The following is a 7,500-nucleotide window of genomic DNA, read 5'->3' as shown; positions in this document are numbered from 1 at the left end:
TGTGTGTGTCTGTGTGTGTGTGTGTGTGTGTGTGTGTGTGTGTGTGTGTGTCTGTGTGTCTGTGTGTGTGTCTGTGTGCGCGTGTGTGTGTGTGTGTGTATGCGTATACATACGTGCATGTGTGTACCTCATATGTGTCAGTGAGCTCTTTCATGATGAAGACAAATCCCTTGATGTCCTTTTTGTAGAAGTGTGCTACTCCCAATGGAAGTTACCTGAAGTTACCTGCGCTCCATATTTGTGATTTTCTGCCTTTGCTTTCCCCACTGTACTCAACATCAATGAAGTCTCCGTTAAGGAGTATGAGGTGTGGATGTTGATGCAGTGGTTTGTAACTGCTATTGTATTTACATTTACATTTTTGGGGGCATTTAGCAGATGCCTTTATCCAAAGCGACTTACAACAAATACATTTGACTAAGTAAGTGAGTCATCTATCCACCAGTCATAGCAGGAAAAAGTAATCTATGCTCAGGCCTGGAGCCATTGGCAGTCATCGTGCTAGATGAAGAAATATATATATTTATGTAGATGTCTCAGGAGGGACAGTTCTGGTCTTCAGTCTACATGCCACAGGTGTTGGATTGGTGTCAGATCCGGTGACTGGGAAGGCCACTAACGAACACTAAACTCATTGTCATGTTCATGAAACCAGTTTGAGATTACTTTTGCTTTGTGACATGGTGCATTGTCATGCTGGAAGTAGCCATTAGAAGATGGGTACATTGTGGCCATGAAGGGATGCACATGGTCAGCAACAATACTCAAATAGGCTGTGGCATTCAAGCAATGACTGATTGGTATTAACGGGCCCAATGTGTGCCAAGAAAACATTCCCAATACCATTACACCACCTCCACCAGCTTGGACTCTATACAGGTCAGAATCAGAATAGCTTTTATTCTTCGACAACGGTATTGCAGAAGAATAAAAAATCAACGATAAATAGAATAAAGAAAAAATAAGTATGGTACTTAATAAAAACGAAAGTAGAATAAGGTGATAAAGTGATGGTAGTTGTACTACAGCGGGACCAGTCGTACTGCAGTAGAACAGTAGTGCAAAATTCTGTGCAGGTTACAATGAGATGAAATGCAATAACATACAATATGCAATATAGTACAGATATGATACAGTACAGGAAGTTCAGGTAGTCATAATATATATTGTTTTTGCAGTGTGTCACCCCTTGAGGAGAGAAGCATTCAGAGCCTGTATACTCTAAGGCCAGTTCAGACCAAAGACAAGACGAGACGTTTTAGAACGTCGAGAACTTAGAACTTGCAACCGACGTTCTAAAACCGGGCAGTTCCGACCAAAGATAATTCAGACCGCTGAAACTAGAACCTGGACATTCTAAAACCCGTCTCATCGCGGATCTTTGGTCTGAACTGGCCTTAACAGTGGAGATGTGATGGAGCTCTGTCATGTTTCCTCACGTTGTGGTCTCCTGGGCTGATACAGCAGCCAGGTCAGCCCACCGCCTCCCTGCACATCAACGCACTGCTAAGGCCAGGGAACGAGGGAGTTAGTTGAAAAAGCTGAAACAAGCTGAGCTTTTGGTCAATGCGCTCACAGCCAGGTCACGGTCAAACACTTTGTTTTTGTTTCCGAGGAGCGGCCAAATGGCAGCGCAGCACCATATGTTTGCCTTGGGAGAACAGATTACTGCTGCACTGGTCTCTCCTTCACTCCCTCCTCCCCCACACTCTGCTCTCTTGTCGGTGTGTGTGTGTGTGTTGTATGTGTGTGTGGTGTGTGTTGTATGTATGTGTGTGTGTTGTATGTATGTGTGTGTGTGTGGTGTGTGTTGTATGTGTGTGTGTGTTGTATGTGTGTGTGTGTGTGTGTTGTGTGTGTGTGTGTGTGTGTGTGTGTGTGTGTGTGTGTGTGTGTCTCTCTCTCTCTGTCTCTCTCTCAGTCTCTCTCTCTGGTTTGGCTGTATGCTGATGACAGGGGTGAGAGGCAGGCCAGAAAGAGTTCTCTATTTTTTGTTTACGCAGTAAGCAGTGAGCCATTAGGGATTGCGGTTGGAACCAACATCACTCACAGTTTAAAGTTTCAACTCAATGTTCCTCACTGTTGTTATGATTATCTAATTGACATTATGTCTTGTACAGTAAATTCATTTCAAACTGTCTTTACCCCTTTTCACTTAAGATTTAACATTAACCTACATTTAAAGGTTGTTTTTTTTGCTAAGCTTTCTCTTACAAAGCTGAACTCTACTCCTCATAGGGAGTTCTGTTTATCTCACTAACTGCCAAAGCATTCCGGAACACTCACCACTTCGAGTGCCTGGGGTGTTTTATGTGGTGTTTACCTAGCAACAATACTCTGATTGGCTACAAAATGAAGCATCATAATTTATGCATTTTTGGTGAATAATGTCACCCGTGGCACTCTACAATGTTGACAGTTTGGGTGACTGACTTTATTCCCCCTCGGCACTGAATGAGTTAAAGGCCTATACAGTCCTGTGTTTCCCCCGGCCAGTGTGTCTGACTGTGGGTAAAGTCCATTCATCCCTGTTCTCCCTCCCCACAGCGACCAGCCCAGCAGTACCAACTACCAGGGCAACAGCCACCTCTTCGGTTCCAGGAGGTCCCACTCCTGGGAAAGTTTCTGTTGGACCCAGGAAACCCAGTCCCTGGTTGTATATCAGCAATCCCCGCCCGGCTACTCTGCTATTCTGAAGGTATTTCAACATTTCAGCTCACTTCTCGTAATCCGCGCTCTCCTCGTTCGTCTGCGCACATCCGGACCAGGGGGCATGGGGGTGACATGCTGCAGATGGTTTTATGTTAATCTAATCTGGTAATAGCGAAATCCAGAGTGATGTTGGCAGTGTAATGTATAGGGTGAATTCGGGGGTAATCTGGAACATTGGGTATTATGTGGGGACACCTAAGCTCCAGTCTGTTTATTTCCAGTTCTAACAAACTCTAGTCAACAGGACGTTTACTATAGGTTTAGCATGGACGTCATGTGACTCACTGAAATGTTAAAGTAGATTTTGTTAGAACAGGAAATAAACACACTGGAGTTTAGGTGTCCCACGCTATACCCGAATCCACCGAGCAGTGAGAGACATGGGGGAAATCTCTCATATAGCACTGTGCTATGTATACATGTCTGTTGCCTTGGGTTTTTCCTGGACAAAGGTTGAGGTTTTTCTGTCCAAGGGCATTGTCCTATTGCCCTTTGAATGCCACAGCTGACACCTCCCCTCTCTCACACAGTGCATATTTGACCAGGAAGTTTAGGCCTGTAGGGGATTGGTCAGAGCTGGCCATGAGTGTAGATTCAGACCAGGAAGAACACCGAATGACACACACGATTGGCATTTCAGGGGCAGGGGGTGTTGCTGGGACTTTTTCTGTCACAGTATCTGTCAGTATCTGTTATCTGTCACTACTATCTATTCACTTCTTTATTTTCTTCTTTTTTTTTTACGCCTGCAGTCCAAGAATCAGGTGTGCAGAAATCCCCATACCAATATGTGTTGTGCTAAAGTGCTTATGGGCAATGGGCAATGCTTTTATTTCTCATCTGTCGGGCTGTTCTTGTGGTACTTATCTGTGTGTGCGCTGGTTGCCTGATTAGAGTTGGCCGTACATAATATCTCATCTCAGGTGTAACGCTGTACACTGGACGGGAATGGCGAAATCTCACAACAGACGTTTACTTGAACCTTTGCCTCATTGTTTCTATTTGCTAATCTTAAAGTAGTTACAGTTTTTTTTTTTGATTGATTGAAAACTTTATTAGAAGGTTTGCAGAAGTAGGTACATGAAAGTACATATTACATACAAGGTCAACTAACAGGATAAAAACCCAAGAAAGCCACTGGCTTATTTCAATTGGGGTCCTTGATTCTCAATTCATCGTTACATGTAAGACAGACAAAAAAAAAAACTAGTACTATCTACAAGATAATACAGACAAATAACTATTACTATTTACAAGCGACCTGGCTTGTTGTTACATCACTGATCCTCTGCTCTGCCTGAATGAATGAATGAATGAATGAATGAATGAATGGTCTTTATTGTCATTGATATAGTACAGGTACCAAACAACGAAATTTGGGAGGGGGGGCTCCCCTGGTGTTAGGAAAGAAAACTAAAAACAAGAAGGGAAAGGAGCTGGTTTACATAAATAAAGGCTATGTACACTATCCACTGTACTATACTATACAAATAAAACACTGTGCTGTACTCTATGCTATGCTATACCTATTCTAACATTTCCTATCTCTGAACCTTATGTACCCGAGGGTTGTCATATTGCACATAGTGTTATTGCACATTCATTTAAAGTGTCGCAGTTTGCAGGTTTGAAATGTACACATTTGTGTTTCAGTATTACACTTGATTTCAATCTAGTAGCTGCCATCAATTTGTCTAGATTGTCCAGGGCCTAGAACCTAGGTCTTTGCTGTGTTCTATTCGTCCCGGGACGCTTTGGGCCAAATCACCTACTATGAGGCTAATCTGGAAGGATCCATTATTTTTTATTTCCAGATGGTCATCATTTTAACCAAGTCATTAGTGTGCCGGTAGTTTTGTCGGTATCGAAAATAGCTTCTCACTTGGGCAGTTTGTTTTGCTGTTTGGGTGTGTTAAGTTACAGGATGAGTTAATAACCCTATACTACACAGTTATATTGAGACGTGATGACCACTCACTCACCCCCGTCTCGGACGGGTGGTACATTCTGAACCTGCTGTGTCTTCCTGCGCTCCAACTCAAGTTTGATCTGAAGTGTTTTGTTCTTGTTTTGTTATTGTTTTTGACTCTTGAAGCGGTTTAAAAAAACAAAAAAAACAATGATATCATCTTATCGGATACGTGTCGTCTACTGTTGACACGGACGTTTTTTATTTTATTTTATTGTTTTGTATTTTTTACAAGAAAAGTGTCCGGTTTGAAAGTGCATCATGCCCGTAAAAGGAGACCGACTCTTCTCACTGAGCAGATATGAAACACAGTATTTTAAAGTAAGTAGTGGGGAAATGAACGAGTTTAAATCCGTTATGGATTGTTATTGACTGTTATATCCACGTTGTGGGTTAGAATAAGCGCTGATGTGTTGCCTGAAAAGTTGGTGTCTCTGTCACGGGATCCTGACCGGAATGTTTCCACCTGCCACTGCGACGGTGTCACGATGCTGATCACACATCTCCAGCCTAGCAATAATAACCTTATCATAACATGGCCTTTGTAGGCGGACAATAAGACATTTGAAGAAATTACTCTCTGATATCCGTCTGATGGTGATTATCCATTTAGACAAGAGTAGATTAGGTTTCGGCATGATTCATTGTCTGAGTGCGCGTGGATGGGGGGAGAAGGTTGGTGGTGCGGGGGGGACATTTAATGCATATCTACATCTTATCTGCTTTCTAGAGCATGGGGAGCTAAGTTCTATCGCTTTAGTGGTTTTATAGAAGTACTGGGTGCTATTGATCCAGGGTCAGGTATTGTGTTTAATGTGCTTATAGTCCCGAGTGTTTTGATATAGTGCGTAGCCTACTCGTGTCGCGCTACTTCCCATGTAGTGTAGTGTCGCTGTCCTGCCAGTAGAGGGCGCACTGCTACAACATATTTGATGTTGGATCAGCAAGAAAATGGAATGCATTTCCCCCCCCCCCACTCTAAAGCTGATGATAACACAGATGCTTTGAATGTTTGTCTTTTATCTGTCAGAAACGTGGAATTATGAGCCTTAGTGAAAGCTATGGCCACTCTTTGGTCTATGTTAGTAGGCCTATTACAGTATTGGGCTTGCCAGCGCTCTCTCTCTCTCTCTCTCTCTCTCTCTCTCTCTCTCTCTCTCTCTCTCTCTCTCTCTCTCTCTCTCTCTCTATCTTTCTATCTGTGTGTGTGTGTATATGTGTGTGTATATGTTACGGTACATGTGGGAATACGGTACATGTGGGAAAACTAGGGTTAGGGTTAGGTGCTACGTCGACTTGGTACATGCTGGCATCCCTAATCCTAACCCTAACCCTAACCGTAGCACCCTAACACCCTAGCACCTAACCCTAACCCTAGTTTTCCCACATGTACCGTATTCCCACATGTACCGTAACATATAGATATCTATCTACCTGTGTGTGTTGGAGCGAGAGCTCTGCATGCCCTGCTGTTTTGTGAGATTTTAAATGAAAGGATATGTTCTCCTAAGTCACACCCTGTAATGATAACCAGAGTGTAATTTCAGTCATTTTAATATTTCAACTGTTGTTCTTGTCAGAGAGACTGTGTGAGTTCTTGCATAATCCACTGAGGAGGTTTAGATTCAGCCTGCAGACCTGCCAGTGAGGGAACTAACACTGAGATTTACATTACATTTAAATTTTTTACATTTAGCAGACGCCTTTAACAAATAGCCTACATTTTGTCTAAGCAAATGAATCATCTATCCATCAGTCGTCGTAAGAAAAAGTAATCTATAGTATTCTATGAACGGGATATTGGCCATTATACCATTTACCAGCTACAATGTTAGAAGAAGGAAGAATTACTTTTTTACATTAACTTTTTTTTTTTACATTTTTGGCATTTAGCAGACGCCTTATTCCAAAGCGACTTACAATCAATACATTTGAATACTAAGCAAGTGAATCATCAATCCACCAGTCATAGCAGGAAGAGCTCAGGCCCGGGGCCATTGATAGAAGGAAAAACCTTCTTCTATCACCTACTTCTAAACTTTTTGAGAAACAGAGAAACAGTACAAGGGGGGTAATAGAAGTTCTTAGGGACACAGTAGAGGGGAAAGCGGGTGTCTTCCGGAGACGCAGTGCTGAGGGGCAGAAGATGTCTCAGGAGGAGCAGTTACTAGAGTAGTAATAGAGAAACTGTAGTGGAGGTAGCAGGGATGAGAAGATGAAACAGCAGAGGAGAGACTGTAGCCTTGGTCCTTTCTTCATTGATCGTTGCCCAGGAGGGATACAGGCAGAACAGATCTCATTCTTCATGGGTCTGATCAGCTCTGAGCCTCAACAGGATGTACCAGCACCGTCTCACCACTAGGGGGTAGCACCACCTTTTCTTTTTTCAGAGTTCAGATACTGTGTTGTGGGAATTGTAATGTGTGTGTAATGGTTTCAGACAGCATTATCTGTGACTGTAGGTTTATCTGTGGCGTTGTGTTTTCAGAGTAAACACTTTTGTCATTGCAAAGCACGATGCTGCCTCGCTAATAGACGGCTACTGATCTCCTGTGCTCGCACACAACAGGAAATGTGTTTGACGTCCTCCAATGGTAATGTTCCCTGGTTAATCTGACAACGCTTTGATTGAAACAGTTTAATCCTGTTTAATCCCAGGGGTGTTTTAATCCCGTCTCCCACAGGGGTGTTTTTTATTGTGTCATGTTCGTGCCTGCCTGCCTGCCTGCCTGCGTGTGCATGTACGCGTGTATGTGTGTGTTATTGTAGTATGTTTTGCAATACCCTTCCACTCTGTATCACAGCCAGGTGTGCGGCAA

At 43.0% G+C, this 7,500-nt stretch overlaps 1 protein-coding gene across 1 annotated transcript in view; it reads left to right on the top strand.

The window, feature by feature from the left end:
* The first annotated feature begins 2,570 nt into the window (after positions 1-2,570).
* LOC308156862 (tight junction protein 2-like) overlaps positions 2,571-7,500 on the top strand; it is a 24,987-nt gene continuing 20,057 nt past the window's right edge. The window contains 1 exon segment of the mRNA XM_080530309.1: positions 2,571-2,698. The gene's annotated coding sequence lies outside the window, so the exon portion shown is untranslated.

This window comes from Nansenia antarctica (assembly GCF_963989245.1).
Source record: "Nansenia antarctica genome assembly, chromosome: 4".
NCBI classification, from domain to species: Eukaryota; Metazoa; Chordata; class Actinopteri; order Argentiniformes; family Microstomatidae; genus Nansenia; species Nansenia antarctica.
The sequence above is the reverse complement of the archived record's forward strand: the minus strand, read 5'-3'. Positions and strand labels throughout refer to the sequence as shown.